The sequence below is a fragment of the Bombina bombina genome, chromosome 5, assembly GCF_027579735.1.
Source record: "Bombina bombina isolate aBomBom1 chromosome 5, aBomBom1.pri, whole genome shotgun sequence".
NCBI lineage: Eukaryota > Metazoa > Chordata > Amphibia > Anura > Bombinatoridae > Bombina > Bombina bombina.
The window spans coordinates 515,922,895-515,939,285 of record NC_069503.1 but is presented as its reverse complement, the minus strand read 5'-3'; the positions used below and the strand labels follow the sequence as shown (position 1 = coordinate 515,939,285).

Here is a 16,391-nt window from a genome sequence, read left to right as displayed (position 1 = left end):
AAGCAGGTGTATTTGTAGAGAGAAAGTGAGAAAGCCAGGCAGCGAAGTTATCAAGGAATTGGGAGGTTGGTCCAGGGGGGCGATAGATAACTGCCACCCTGAGGGAGAGGGGGGAGAATAGTCGGATGCAGTGAACTTCAAAGGAGGAAAAGGAGAGAGATGGATGAGGCTGCAGGTGCTGAAAGGAGCAGGAGGGGGAGAGTAAGATTCCAACACCGCCACCATGTCTATCACCTGGCCTAGGTGTGTGGCTAAAGTGGAGACCACCGTGCATGAGAGCAGCAATGGAAGCAGTGTCAGAAGATGATAGCCAGGTTTCAGTAATTGCTAGAAGATTGAAGGTGTTAGAAACAAACAGGTCATGAACAGTTGTAAGTTTGTTACAGACAGAGCGTGCATTCCAAAGAGCACAAGAAAAGAGAGGGGATAAGCGCTGTGTGTTAATAGAGATGAGCTGATTATTTCTCTATGTGGGAAGGACCACTTTTGTGTTATAACTTAGTTTTACAGGTATAAATGTCAATAGCTAGAAAGGAGGGTAGTTACCACTGCCCCATTGCAGATAATGAGAACAATTTCCAATATCAGTAAGATTTCACTGGTTCTACCCCTTAAAAAGCTTCTAAAATTTCACAGTAAGAGCAGTGTCACGGATGGTTGTACATTATTGCTAACCCCTAAAAGCAATGTACATCAGCAGGAATTTTTATTATACTATGTTACAAGGGTTTATCCTATTTTAAGGTTTATATATGTTTGTGTCTATATATATATATATATATATTTGTGTGTGTATATATATATATATATATATATATATATATATATATATATATAGGGTTCAATGAACTACATAATTAAATATTAATCTTTGGTGTTGTGTAATGTATATACATACCACTTAACCCTATCTGAATTGTACAATGTATTCCTTCATGGAGTATTCCTATTTCATTTCCTACTGGTATGATTTGAGAATCTCAGGGCAAATTTTTGAATATCATAAGTGACTGCAAAATCTCCTCATCTCATAATTTGATATTATCATGTTTTGGGTATTATATATACGTGCATTGATTATAGGAGTCATTTTATCGAACCATTTCTTCGAAATTTTTATATTAAAGTTATACATTAACAATTTGAGTCTCTACATCACTTCTAGGTTAGACAGGGCGTGTATTCTTGTTTGATAAACATGTGGGTGTGAACCCTTTCAATTTCCTTGTTGGTCAGTTAAGACTCCATTCTGTCCCAAGTGTATGCTATATCCAGCCAGAATGTCAATTTTTGTTTGATGAAACACAGTGGGTATGAATTTTGAAGTTCCTGGTTACCTCATTGATCCCTAATAATTAGATATATTGTAGTCTTTTTGTTGTCTACAAGACCTGTGCTATTACAGGGCTACCCTTAGGACACATGATGTACAGGATATGTTTCTCTTGTTAAGAGGTTAAGTACACATGTCCTGGCTCTTTCCAACGCTAATATTACCACAAGGGCCCTCATTTCTTTTTTTCTACCCTACGATATCTCTCTCATTCCTAACTACACCAACCAGGAGTTTTCCAACCATTACACACAGATACACATGCCCACACAGGTTGTCTCTAACCCTTACTTACATATTTATGCACTTAGGTAGTCTCCAAACCTCACACACACCCAGTCTCACATGTTTACAGACACACATAGGCACTCTCCTATACGTATGAATAATTCAGGTATCTCCTATCCTTATGCACACACAACAAGGTACTTTCCTACCCTTACCCACACATACCCAGGCACTCACCAACACTTATACACACACCCATGGACTCTCCCACACTTACACACACACACATGCACAGACTCTACCACCCTAACACTTACACCCAGACACTCTGCCACAATTACACACCCACCCAGGGAGTCTCCCACACTTACACACACACCCAGGAACTCTACCATACTTACAAACACACACCCAGGGACTCTCCCATATTTACACACACACACCCCCAGGGGCTTACACATCTATCTATCTATCTATCTATCTATCTATCTATCTATCTATCTATATATATATATATTTTATATATATATATATATATATATATATATATATATATATATATATATATATATATATATATATATATATATATATATATATATATATATATATATATATCAGCATAGAAGCATTGCCTTGTGAAATATCTGAATAGAAAATAAATGTTTTAAAATCATCTAGCTAGCATTTGCAATATTTTTCATCTCAGGGACACATCTCTTTAAAACACTTCTTGAAAGATTACATTTTCTTTGTATAATTTTCTGTTGCCAGTTAGGAATAACTGCACTGTTCTTGCACTGAACAAGCAATTACTGTTGCAGGGCCAAGGTGTTGGATCCTGCATGTTGCACTCACCTTCTCTGTAGCAGTGGAAGAAAACACAATTTTTAGACTTAAAGGACCAGTCAACACATTAGATTTGCATAATAAACAAATGCAAGATAACAAGACAATGCAATAGCACTTAGTCTGAACTTCAAATGTGTAGTATATTTTTTTTTATAACAAATTTCAAAGTTATGTATATTTCCACTCCCCTTGTACCGTGTGATAGCAATCAGCCAATCACAAATGCATATACGTATAGTCTGTGAATTCTTGCACATGCTCAGTAGGATCTGGTGACTCAAAAATTGTAAATATAAAAGACTGTGCACATTTTTTTAATGGAAGTAAATTGGAAAGTTGATTAAAATGACATGCTGTATCTGAATCATGAAAATTTAATTTAACCTGAGTGTCCCTTTAATTTACAGGAACATGGCATAATAAATAAACTGTAATCTGTTTTTATCATTTATAACATATATAAAAGGAAAACAGCCATAGGGGTAGATTTATCACCTATAGTGAATCATGTCCTCTCGACATCACTAAATGCCAACATCATATGCTATCAGCATTTATAATTGCACAAGCATTTCTAGCCGCTAGCAGATAGGGATGAATTTAATCCACCAACTAAAAGGTGGCGGAGAGGTTAAGGAGCAGCTGTCTTATGACCGCTGCTTCTTAACTTCTATTTCAGGCGAGCCTGAAATGATGGGACTCTGAAGCAGCATTTGCTGCTTCATAAATGGAGCCCATAGTATTTGTTTGATGGTGTTTTATTAATATAGGTGGTACCCTGATCATATAGTACATTTTTTTCATAGGAGTGTTGGCAGATTAATGGCACATACAATTTTCCTATGAAATGATGTAATGCAGAGTTAGCCAATAAGCATCACTAGATGTTCTTCAGAAATCTCATTGGCTCTCATGATGTTGTCCAGGCACTGGATATATTTTACCCAGTAATAAACAAAACTGGGTATCCTGGTATTTTCCAGCACTGCATCTCTGAGCCGGTCCAGATCTTTATATGAGACCTTTAAGTAAATAAGTTAAAATTTTGTAATAATTGTCCAGAAAATGGTCTTGCCTTCATTTAGAGCTACCAATAACTATGAAAAAAGTAAGTAAGAGCTCTGTATCATATAGAGTAGACATAGAGGACTAAAAATTAGGAAACCCTGCAGATATATTGCCATATAATTAAACACAATTATAGGAAACTATTAAATGTTCAATCTTGAATTAATTATCTGTCATGTTTCACTTTTGATTTGGCTACATATGTTTTACTTCTAAGATTGTCTATTGTTTTTATTAATATATTTGATTAATTCACATTTCAATTAATTAGTTAATTAATTTTATTAAAAATGTTTTCATTATATGGATTCTGTAAAACCAGAAGTGAATAGCTATACATTGAGGGTTTTCTTTCTACTTAGGTTGTTCTGTCTTTGTTTATTTATTTGACATATGTTGTGTCTAATATCAAGTGTTTACCTTATGAGAATAAAATATACCTGATGTTAGCAGTTTGAAGTCAATGGTTGCCCTGTGCCTCAGCAGGTGAAGCACTCGTTTAAGATAGATCTGATCTGTACTGAAGCAACCTATGGGAAAATACAGAGGGTCGTAAGGTAGATCAGATAAATGAAATCTCACAATAAAATATTGCAGATTAATACGTTCCCACAACCTAGTATATTAAATCAATGTTGCAAAAACAAAACAGAAAAAGTATAATATGTATTTCTCTTGTTAAGTGTATCCAGTCCACGGATCATCCATTACTTATGGGATATTAACTCCTCCCCAACAGGAAGTGCAAGAGGATTCACCCAGCAGAGCTGCTATATAGCTCCTCCCCTAACTGCCATTACCAGTCATTCTCTTGCACCCAACGAATAGATAGGATGTGTGAGAGGACTGTGGTGATTATACTTAGTTTCATACCTTCAATCAAAAGTTTGTTATTTTATAATAGCACCGGAGTGTGTTATTCCTTCTCTGGTAGAATTTGAAGAAGAATCTACCTGAGTTTTTCTATGATTTTAGCCGGAGTAGTTAAGATCATATTGCTGTTTCTCGGCCATCTGAGGAGAGGTAAACTTCAGATCAGGGGACAGCGGGCAGATTAATCTGCAAAGAGGTATGTAGCAGCTTATTATTTTCTGACAATGGAATTGATGAGAAAATTCTGCCATACCGATATAATGTAAACTCAGCCTTAAATGCAGTAGCAGCAACTGGTATCAGGCTGTCATGTATGTATATTTTACACTTCAGTATTCTGGGGAATGGCACTTCACTGGAATTATACTGTATGCATAAAACTTTAGCCTAATTTGCAGGGACTAGCAACAGGCTTTTTAATAACACTCAATTTATTAATGTTAAACGTTTTTTGCTGGCATGTAAAATCGTTTAATTTTCTGAGGTACTGGGTGAAAAAATGTTTTGGGCACTATTTTTTTCCACTTGGCAGTCGTTTTATTTAATTTATGACAGTTTACTGATCTCTCTCACTGTTATGTGTGAGGGGGAGGGACCTTTTTTGGTGCTTTTGCTACGCATCAAAAAATTCAGTCAGAAGTTTATTGTCTTCCCTGCATGATCCGGTTCATCTCTACAGAACTCAGGGGTCTTCAAAACTTGTTTTGAGGGAGGTAATCACTCACAGCAGAGCTGTGAGATTGTAGTTGACTGTGATAAAAAAAAAAACGTTTATTTCTGTATTTTTTTTTTTTCTGCTATCAGGGTTAGTTATCCTTTGCTAATGGGAGCAATCCTTTGCTAAAATTGTGTTTTTTACAAAGATTTGATGCTATAACTTTTCAGTTTATTAATTTTCAACTGTCATAACTTTTTCTGTGCTTCTTATAGGCACAGTACGTTTTCATATTATAGTAAATTACTTGAAAAGTATTTCCAAGTTGCTAGTTTATTTGCTAGTGTGTTAAACATGTCTGATTCAGAGGAAGATATCTGTGCTATATGTGCTAAAGCCAAAGTGGAGCCCAATAGAAATTTATGTACTAACTGTATTGATGCTACTTTAAATAAAAGTCAATCTGTACAAATTGAACATATTTCACCAAACAACGAGGGGAGAGTTATGCCGACTAACTCGCCTCACGTGTCAGTACCTGCATCTCCCGCTCGGGAGGTGCGTGATATTGTAACGCCGAGTACATCTGGGCGGCCATTACAAATCACATTACAGGATATGGCTACTGTTATGACTGAAGTTTTGGCTAAATTACCAGAACTAAGAGGTAAGCGTGATCACTCTGGGGTGAGAACAGAGTGCGCTGATAATATTAGGGCCATGTCAGACACTGCGTCACAATTTGCAGAACATGAGAACGGAGAGCTTCATTCTGCGGGTGACGGTTCTGATCCAAACAAACTGGATTCAGATATTTCAAATTTTAAATTTAAGCTGGAAAACCTCCGTGTATTACTAGGGGAGGTGTTAGCGGCTCTGAATGATTGTAACACAGTTGCAATACCAGAGAAAATGTGTAAGTTGGATAAATATTTTGCGGTACCGGCGAGTACTGACGTTTTTCCTATACCTAAGAGACTTACTGAAATTGTTACTAAGGAGTGGGATAGACCCGGTGTGCCGTTCTCACCCCCTCCGATATTTAGAAAGATGTTTCCAATAGACGCCACCACACGGGACTTATGGCAAACGGTCCCTAAGGTGGAGGGAGCAGTTTCTACTTTAGCTAAGCGTACCACTATCCCGGTGGAGGATAGCTGTGCCTTTTCAGATCCAATGGATAAAAAGTTAGAGGGTTACCTTAAGAAAATGTTTGTTCAACAAGGTTTTATATTGCAACCTCTTGCATGCATTGCGCCTGTCACGGCTGCAGCAGCATTTTGGTTTGAGTCTCTGGAAGAGACACTTGAATCAGCTCCATTAGATGAGATTACACACAAGCTTAAAGCCCTTAAGTTAGCTAACTCATTTATTTCAGATGCCGTAGTACATTTAACTAAACTTACGGCTAAGAATTCCGGATTCGCCATTCAGGCACGCAGAGCACTGTGGCTAAAATCCTGGTCAGCTGACGTTACTTCTAAATCTAAATTGCTTAATATACCTTTCAAAGGGCAGACCTTATTCGGGCCCGGGTTGAAAGAAATTATCGCTGACATTACAGGAGGTAAAGGCCATGCCCTGCCTCAAGACAGAGCCAAACCTAAGGCTAGACAGTCTAATTTTCGTTCCTTTCGTAATTTCAAAGCAGGAGCAGCATCAACTTCCTCTGCACCAAAACAGGAAGGAGCTGTTGCTCGCTACAGACAAGGCTGGAGACCTAACCAGTCCTGGAACAAGGGCAAGCAGGCCAGGAAACCTGCTGCTGCCCCTAAGACAGCATGAATCGAGGGCCCCCGATCCGGGAACGGATCTAGTGGGGGGCAGACTTTCTCTCTTCGCCCAGGCTTGGGCAAGAGATGTCCAGGATCCCTGGGCGTTAGAGATCATATCTCAGGGATACCTTCTAGACTTCAAATTCTCTCCCCCAAGAGGGAGATTTCATCTGTCAAGGTTGTCAACAAACCAAATAAAGAAAGAGGCGTTTCTACGCTGCGTACAAGATCTTTTATTAATGGGAGTGATCCATCCGGTTCCGCGGTCAGAACAAGGACAAGGGTTTTACTCAAATCAGTTTGTGGTTCCCAAAAAAGAGGGAACTTTCAGGCCAATCTTGGATTTAAAGATCCTAAACAAATTCCTAAGAGTTCCATCGTTCAAAATGGAAACTATTCGGACAATTTTACCCATGATCCAAAAGGGTCAGTACATGACCACAGTGGATTTAAAGGATGCTTACCTTCACATACCGATTCACAAAGATCATTACCGGTATCTAAGGTTTGCCTTTCTAGACAGGCATTACCAGTTTGTAGCTCTTCCATTCGGATTGGCTACGGCTCCGAGAATCTTCACAAAGGTTCTGGGTGCTCTTCTGGCGGTACTAAGACCGCGAGGAATTGCGGTAGCTCCGTACCTAGACGACATTCTGATACAAGCTTCAAGCTTTCAAACTGCCAAGTCTCATACAGAGTTAGTACTGGCATTTCTAAGGTCGCATGGATGGAAGGTGAACGAAAAGAAGAGTTCTCTCTTTCCACTCACAAGAGTTCCCTTCTTGGGGACTCTTATAGATTCTGTAGAAATGAAGATTTACCTGACAGAAGACAGGTTAACAAAGCTTCAAAATGCATGCCGTGTCCTTCATTCCATTCAACACCCGTCAGTAGCTCAATGCATGGAGGTGATCGGCTTAATGGTAGCAGCAATGGACATAGTACCCTTTGCACGTCTACATCTCAGACCGCTGCAATTGTGCATGCTAAGTCAGTGGAATGGGGATTACTCAGACTTGTCCCCTACTCTGAATCTGGATCAAGAGACCAGAAATTCTCTTCTATGGTGGCTTTCTCGGCCACATCTGTCCAGGGGGATGCCATTCAGCAGGCCGGACTGGACAATTGTAACAACAGACGCCAGCCTACTAGGTTGGGGCGCTGTCTGGAATTCTCTGAAGGCTCAGGGACAATGGAATCAGGAGGAGAGTCTCCTACCAATAAACATTCTGGAATTGAGAGCAGTTCTCAATGCCCTTCTGGCTTGGCCCCAGTTAACAACTCGGGGGTTCATCAGGTTTCAGTCGGACAACATCACGACTGTAGCTTACATCAACCATTAGGGAGGGACAAGAAGCTCCCTAGCAATGATGGAAGTATCAAAGATAATTCGCTGGGCAGAGTCTCACTCTTGCCACCTGTCAGCAATCCACATCCCGGGAGTGGAGAACTGGGAGGCGGATTTCTTAAGTCGTCAGACTTTTCATCCGGGGGAGTGGGAACTTCATCCGGAGGTCTTTGCCCAAATACTTCGACGTTGGGGCAAACCAGAGATAGATCTCATGGCGTCTCGACAGAACGCCAAGCTTCCTCGTTACGGGTCCAGATACAGGGATCCGGGAGCGGTTCTGATAGATGCTTTGACAGCACCTTGGACCTTCGGGATGGCTTATGTGTTTCCACCCTTCCCGATGCTTCCTCGATTGATTGCCAGAATCAAACAGGAGAGAGCATCAGTGATTCTAATAACGCCTGCATGGCCACGCAGGACTTGGTATGCAGATCTAGTGGACATGTCATCCTGTCCACCTTGGTCGCTACCTCTGAAACAGGACCTTCTGATCCAGGGTCCCTTCAAACATCAAAATCTAATTTCTCTGAAGCTGACTGCTTGGAAATTGAACGCTTGATTTTATCAAAACGTGGTTTTTCTGAGTCAGTTATTGATACCTTAATACAGGCTAGGAAGCCTGTTACCAGAAAGATTTACCATAAGATATGGCGCAAATACTTATATTGGTGCGAATCCAAGAGTTACTCATGGAGTAAGGTTAGGATTCCGAGGATATTGTCTTTTCTACAAGAAGGTTTAGAAAAGGGTTTATCCGCTAGTTCCTTAAAGGGACAGATTTCAGCTCTGTCCATTCTTTTACACAAACGTCTGTCAGAAGTTCCGGACGTTCAAGCTTTTTGTCAGGCTTTAGCTAGGATCAAGCCTGTGTTTAAAACTGTTGCTCCACCATGGAGTTTGAACTTAGTTCTTAATGTTTTACAGGGGGTTCCGTTTGAACCCCTTCATTCCATTGATATCAAGTTGTTATCTTGGAAAGTTCTGTTTTTAATGGCGATTTCCTCGGCTCGAAGAGTCTCTGAGTTATCTGCCTTACATTGTGATTCTCCTTATCTGATTTTTCATTCAGACAAGGTAGTTCTGCGTACTAAACCTGGGTTCCTACCTAAGGTGGTCACTAACAGGAATATCAATCAAGAGATTGTGGTTACATCTTTGTGTCCTAATCCTTCTTCGAAAAAGGAACGTCTGCTACACAATCTAGATGTAGTCCGTGCCCTGAAATTTTATCTACAGGCAACTAAGGATTTTCGACAAACGTCTTCCCTGTTTGTCGTTTATTCTGGTCAGAGGAGAGGTCAAAAAGCTTCGGCTACCTCTCTCTCCTTTTGGCTTCGTAGCATAATACGGTTAGCCTATGAGACTGCTGGACAGCAGCCTCCTGAAAGAATTACAGCACATTCTACTAGAGCTGTGGCTTCCACTTGGGCCTTTAAGAATGAGGCTTCTGTTGAACAGATTTGCAAGGCTGCAACTTGGTCTTCTCTTCATACTTTTTCCAAATTTTACAAATTTGACACTTTTGCTTCTTCGGAGGCTGTTTTTGGGAGAAAGGTTCTTCAGGCAGTGGTTCCTTCCGTATAAAGAGCCTGCCTGTCCCTCCCGTCATCCGTGTACTTTAGCTTTGGTATTGGTATCCCATAAGTAATGGATGATCCGTGGACTGGATACACTTAACAAGAGAAAACATAATTTATGCTTACCTGATAAATTTATTTCTCTTGTAGTGTATCCAGTTCACGGCCCGCCCTGTCACTTTAAGGCAGGTAATTTTTCCATTAAACTACAGTCACCACTGTACCCTATGGTTTTCCTTTCTCTGCATGTTTTCGGTCGAATGACTGGTAATGGCAGTTAGGGGAGGAGCTATATAGCAGCTCTGCTGGGTGAATCCTCTTGCACTTCCTGTTGGGGAGGAGTTAATATCCCATAAGTAATGGATGATCCGTGGACTGGATACACTACAAGAGAAATAAATTTATCAGGTAAGCATAAATTATGTTTTTTAATACCCTCTTTTAAATCAACATATTAATTATTCATTTGTTTTAACAACTTAGCTGAAAAAAGATTGACCCCTCCCAAAAATATGCATACTTTGTTTATAAAGCTAAAATTGCATATGGCACAGTATAATATATCAAACATTAAATACAATATTGTGCTTAATTTAATCCACCACCTAAAAGGTGGCGGAGAGGTTAAGGAGCAGCTGTCTTATGACAACTGCTTCTTAACTTCTATTTCAGGCGAGCCTGAAATGATGGGACTCTGAAGCAGCATTTGCTGCTTCATAAATGGAGCCCATAGTATTTGTTTGATGGTGTTTAATTAATATAGGTGGTACCCTGATCATATAGTACATTTCTCTTGTAAGGTGTATCCAGTCCACGGATCATCCATTACTTGTGGGATATTCTCATTCCCAACAGGAAGTTGCAAGAGGACACCCACAGCAGAGCTGTAATATAGCTCCTCCCCTAACTGTCATAGCCAGTCATTCTCTTGCAAATCTCAACAAGCTAGGATGTTGTAGGAGAGAGTGGTTACATATAGTTAGTTTATTTTCTTCAATCAAAAGTTTGTTATTTTTAAATAGTACCGGAGTTGTGCTATTTTATTTCAGGCAGTAAATAGAAGAAGAATCTGCCTGAGGTTTCTATGATCTTAGCAGGTTGTAACTAAGATCCATTGCTATTCTCACATATGTCTGAGGGGATTACACAGATGAGGTAACTTCAGCGAGAGAATGGCGTGCAGTTTATTCTGCTATCAGGTATGTGCAGTTATAATTTTTTCTAGAGATGGAAAACACTAGAAAATGCTGCTGATACCGGATTAATGTAAGTTAAGCCTGAATACAGTGATTTAATAATGACTGGTATCATGCTTACTCCCAGGGGTAATACCCATATGATATTGCAATATAAACGTTTGCTGGCATGTTTAATCATTTTTATATATGCATTGGTGATAAAACTTTATTGGGGCCTAGTTTTTTCCACATGGCTGGCTTAAATTTTGACTAGAAACAGTTTTACTGAGGCTTTCCACTGTTATAGTATAAAAGTTACAGTTGGTGCAGTTAAAATTACAAACTGTGACATCCAGCTTACCTCAGGAGTCCCCTGTATGCTATAGGACATCTCGAAAGGGCTCAAAGGCTTTCCAAAGTCGTTTATTGGGGAAGCTAGGACCACAGCTTGCTGTGGCAGTTGGTTGTGACTGTTTTAAAAAAAAAAAAAAGTCTATTTCGGTTTTTTTTTATCCGTTTTTTTAACTAAGGGGTTAATCATCCATTTGCAATTGGATGCAGTGCTCTGCTAGCCTATTACATACACTGTAAAAATTTCGTTTGATTTACTGCATTTTTTCACTGTTTTTCAAATTCTGACAAAATTTGTTTCTCTTAAAGGAGATTGAATGCTTGATTTTATCAAAGCGTGGCTTCTCCGAGTCAGTTATTGATACCTTAATACAGGCACGAAAGCCTGTCACCAGGAAAATTTACCATAAGGTATGGCGTAGATATCTTTATTGGTGTGAATCCAAGGGTTACTCATGGAGTAAGGTCAGGATTCCTAGGATTTTATCTTTTCTCCAAGAAGGTTTGGAAAAAGGATTGTCAGCTAGTTTCTTAAAGGGACAGATTTTTGCTCTGTCTATTCTTTTGCACTAGCGTCTGGCAGATGTTCCAGACGTTCAGGCATTTTGTCAGGCTTTAGTTTGAATCAAGCCTGTGTTTAAACCTGTTGCTCCACCATGGAGCTTAAACTTGGTTCTTAAGGTTCTTCAAGGAGTTCCATTTGAACCTCTTCATTCCATAGATATCAAACTTTTATCTTGGAAAGTTCTTTTTTTTTTTTTTTTTGGTAGCTATTTCCTCGGCTCGTAGAGTCTCTGAGCTATCTGCCTTACAATGTGATTCTCCTTATCTGATTTTTCATACGGATAAGGTAGTCCTGCGTACCAAACCTGGGTTCTTACCTAAGGTGGTATCTAACAAGAATATCAATCAAGAGATTGTAATTCCATCCTTGTGTTACACAATCTGGACGTGGTCTGTGCTTTAAAGTTTTACTTACAAGCTACTAAAGATTTTCGTCAAACATCTGCTTTGTTTGTTGTCTACTCTGGACAGAGGAGAGGTCAAAAGGCTTTGGCAACCTCTTTTTCTTTTTGGCTAAGAAGCTTAATCCGCTTAGCCTATGAGACTGCTGGACAGCAGCCTCCTGAAAGGATTACAGCTCATTCCACTAGAGCTGTGGCTTCCACTTGGGCCTTTAATAATGAGGCTTCTGTTGAACAGATTTGCAAGGCGGCGACTTGGTCTTCGCTTCATACTTTTTCAAAATTTTACAAATTTGATACTTTTGCTTCTTCGGAGGCTATATTTGGGAGAGAGGTTTTACAGGCAGTGGTTCCTTCCATTTAAGTTCCTGCCTTGTCCCTCCCTTCATCCGTGTACTTTAGCTTTGGTATTGGTATCCCACAAGTAATGGATGATCCGTGGACTGGATACACCTTACAAGAGAAAACATAATTTATGCTTACCTGATAAATTTATTTCTCTTGTGGTGTATCCAGTCCACGGCCCGCCCTGTCATTTTAAGGCAGGTAATTTTTAAATTTAAACTACAGTAACCACTACACCCTATGGTTCCTCCTTTCTCGGCTTGTTTTCGGTCGAATGACTGGCTATGACAGTTAGGGGAGGAGCTTTATTACAGCTCTGCTGTGGGTGTCCTCTTGCAACTTCCTGTTGGGAATGAGAATATCCCACAAGTAATGGATGATCCGTGGACTGGATACACCACAAGAGAAATAAATTTATCAGGTAAGCATAAATTATGTTTTTTTTCATAGGAGTGTTGGAAGATTAATGGCACATACAATTTTCCTATGAAAAGATGTAATGCAGAGTTAGCCAATAAGCATCACTAGATGTTCTTCAGAAATCTCATTGGCTCTCATGATGTTGTCCAGGCACTGGATATATTTTACCCGGTCATAAAGACAACTGGGTATCTTGGTATTTTCCAGCACTGCATCTCTGAGCCAGTCCAGATCTTTATATGAGACCTTTAAGAAAATAAGTAAAAATTTTGTAATAATTGTTCAGAAAATGGTCTTGCCTTCATTTAGAGCTACCAATAACTATGAAAAAAGTAAGTAAGAGCTCTGTATCATATAGAGTAGACATAGAGGACTAAAAATTAGGAAACCCTGCAGATATATTGCCATATAATTAAACACAATTATATGAAACTATTAAATGTTCAATCTTGAATTAATTATCTGTCATGTTTCACTTTTGATTTGGCCACATATGTTTTACTTCTAAGAAGGTCTGTTGTTATATCATTTACTTATTTTACTGGTTTTACTAATACAAGTTTTGGATTTTCTAGTGGATGGGAATCGAAAAGTATCTCAAACCACAAAAAAACCCATATGATTTACCGAAGGGGCAGAGTTAAGTGAATGTTTTTTATAAATTAAACTATTATTGTCTATTGTTTTTATTAATATATTTGATTAATTCACATTTCAATTAATTAGTTAATTAATTTTTATTAAAAATGTTTTCATTATATGAATTCTGTAAAACCAGAAGTGAATAGCTATACATTGAGGGTTTTCTTTCTACTTAGGTTGTTCTGCCTTTGTTTATTTATTTGACCTATGTTGTGTCTAATAACAAGTGTTTACCTTATGAGAATAAAATATACCTGATGTTAGCAGTTTTAAGTCAATGGTTGCCCTGTGCCTCAGCAGGTGAAGCACTCGTTTAAGATAGATCTGATCTGTACTGAAGCAACCTATGGGAAAATACAGAGGGTCGTAAGGTAGATCAGATAAATGAAATCTCACAATAAAATATTGCAGATTAATATGTTCCCACAACCTGGTATATTAAATCAATGTTGCAAAAACAAAACAGAAAAAGTATAATATGTATTTTTAATGTCCTCTTTTAAATCAACATATTAATTATTCATTTGTTTTAACAATTTAGTTGAAAAAAGATTGACCCCTCCCAAAAATATGCATACTTTGTTTATAAAGCTAAAATTGCATATGGCACAGTATAATATATCAAACATTAAATACAATATTGTGTTTATATTCATATAATTTAATAAAATAAATTTTGCCTAGATTACAAGTGAAGCAGAAAATTATTGGTGCCATTGAGTGCTAACACCGCTCAAAGGTAAATCAATAGCACTCTTATTCTTGTGCTCATATTACAAGTTGAAAAGTAAATAGTTGTGATTGAACGAAAAGGTTAGACACACTAACATCTGGAGGGCAGGTAGCACAGATAGTTTTATTTATATATATATATATATATATATATATATATATATATATATATATATATATATATATACTGTATATATATATATATATATATATTAAATAAAAAATATATATATATATATATAACAAGAGGAGGACGGCACTCACTGGTCTTCTTAAAATGTACTTTTATTAGAAAAAAGCATGACATTTCGTGGACACACTCCCCTTCCTCAGACAAGGAAGGGGTGTCCCCGAAAAGTCATGCTTTTTTCTAATAAAAGTACACTTTAAAAAGACCAGTGAGTGCTGTCCTCCTCTTGTTATATTTAACCGTTGGCACCATGGCAGTTGGTACTATGGTGAGAGTGCTCTTTTTAGGAACATATATATATATATATATATATATATATATATATATATATATATATATATATATATATATATAGCCATTACACTACTTTAGGTTTCTATTCATATTCATTTTTTGCACTATGTTGCGCACAACACATAAATCACAACTTGAATGTGGGCCCACAATATTGATAGTGCACCCTGCACTATCAAAAGTGTTCCTCTTGTAATCTAGGCCTATATCAACGATGGCTTCAATGATCATTTTATTATTACTACTATTGTATAAATATAATTCTATTGAAGTGTATTTACCTGGTTTAGATGTATCTGTCTGGCACCTTTTTGCCCTCACACAATAGTTCCATCTCACCTTTGGGTCTTCCAAAACTTTTCAAGAGCTCTGAAGACTTCACTAAGAGATGTCTGGCTGGTCTGATACACTGTGTTATAGAGGGCAGCAGGATGCCACAGAAGTGTATCTTCATGGAACAGGACAGTGTTGATGGTTGTCAGGCCCTCGTCAGTGTAAATTTTAAGGGCTTAGATGGTATAGCCTACACCTGGCTTTACTGTTCCATGGTTGTTGTGTATTATTTAGCATTCTAAAGTAATGTGTCCCTATAGAGATATAAACAGATATGTTTTAGGTACAGAACATGTACAAAACCAGTTTAGGTAGTGACGGCATGCTATGGTAAAATATATCTCTAAATTAATTAACCTTAACCTGCTGCCTCCGCTTCACTTGTGTTTGCTGCCTCTGCTCCAATGGCCGATGGCCGCAAGCGGTTGCTTGCGCGCTGTGAGTACCTCTCTGTATCCTGTGCATCCTCCTTGGCGTGAACCTGGCCTTATTAAAAGCACCTCCCTTGTTATCATTAATAAGATTGCCTCTGTTTACTCCTGGGTGCTCTATTTGCTCCTTTTGCAAGTGTAAATGATTAGACTGTCTGCTGTGGCTGAACCCTGCTCTGCCTTGTGACTACACCTTTTGCTTAACCCTTTAATACCCAGAAAGTTTGGGCTGCCTGCCTTTTGCTGAACCTTGCCCTGCCTTGGAAAAACCCTTTGCTTTACCCTTTTATTGACCTACTCCTTGTTAACCCTTTGTTGCTCAGAGTTTTGACCGTCTGCTGTTTGTTGCTCTTAAGTCTGGGCATCCTGCTTGTTGATGTTCCTGTCCTACCTCATTCCTTTTATGCGATAAACTTAGTTCTGGGATTTTTCCTCATCTTTCCACTTGATGCTGGGATAAGAAGACTACTGGCCAGGATTGGTCTGATAAGGAAATATCCCACAAACGTTACAAATCTCTAATATCAGCACAATTTGAGTTGATTTATCTAAAGTAAAAACTATTTCAAACTATGTCACAACAGTTATGTTGGCACTATGAAATGTAAGAAGTAGATATGAGAGGAAAATAATTTCTGTAAAGGACAAAGGGCTAATAATTAGGTGTAAAAAGTAAATGAGCAGCTAGTTTTCCAGTGTAAGCAGGTAATGGGCCAACAAATACCATAAGCAGGCAACAGGCAGCATGTACACATACACAGGTAATGAGCAGGTAGCAGGCACTATAGGATTACAATT

The 16,391-nt window shown here is 38.5% G+C and overlaps 1 pseudogene; it reads right to left on the bottom strand.

The window, feature by feature from the left end:
* Nucleotides 1-16,391, bottom strand: part of LOC128661526 (putative tyrosine carboxypeptidase MATCAP2) — a 56,321-nt pseudogene that overhangs the window by 14,933 nt on the left and 24,997 nt on the right.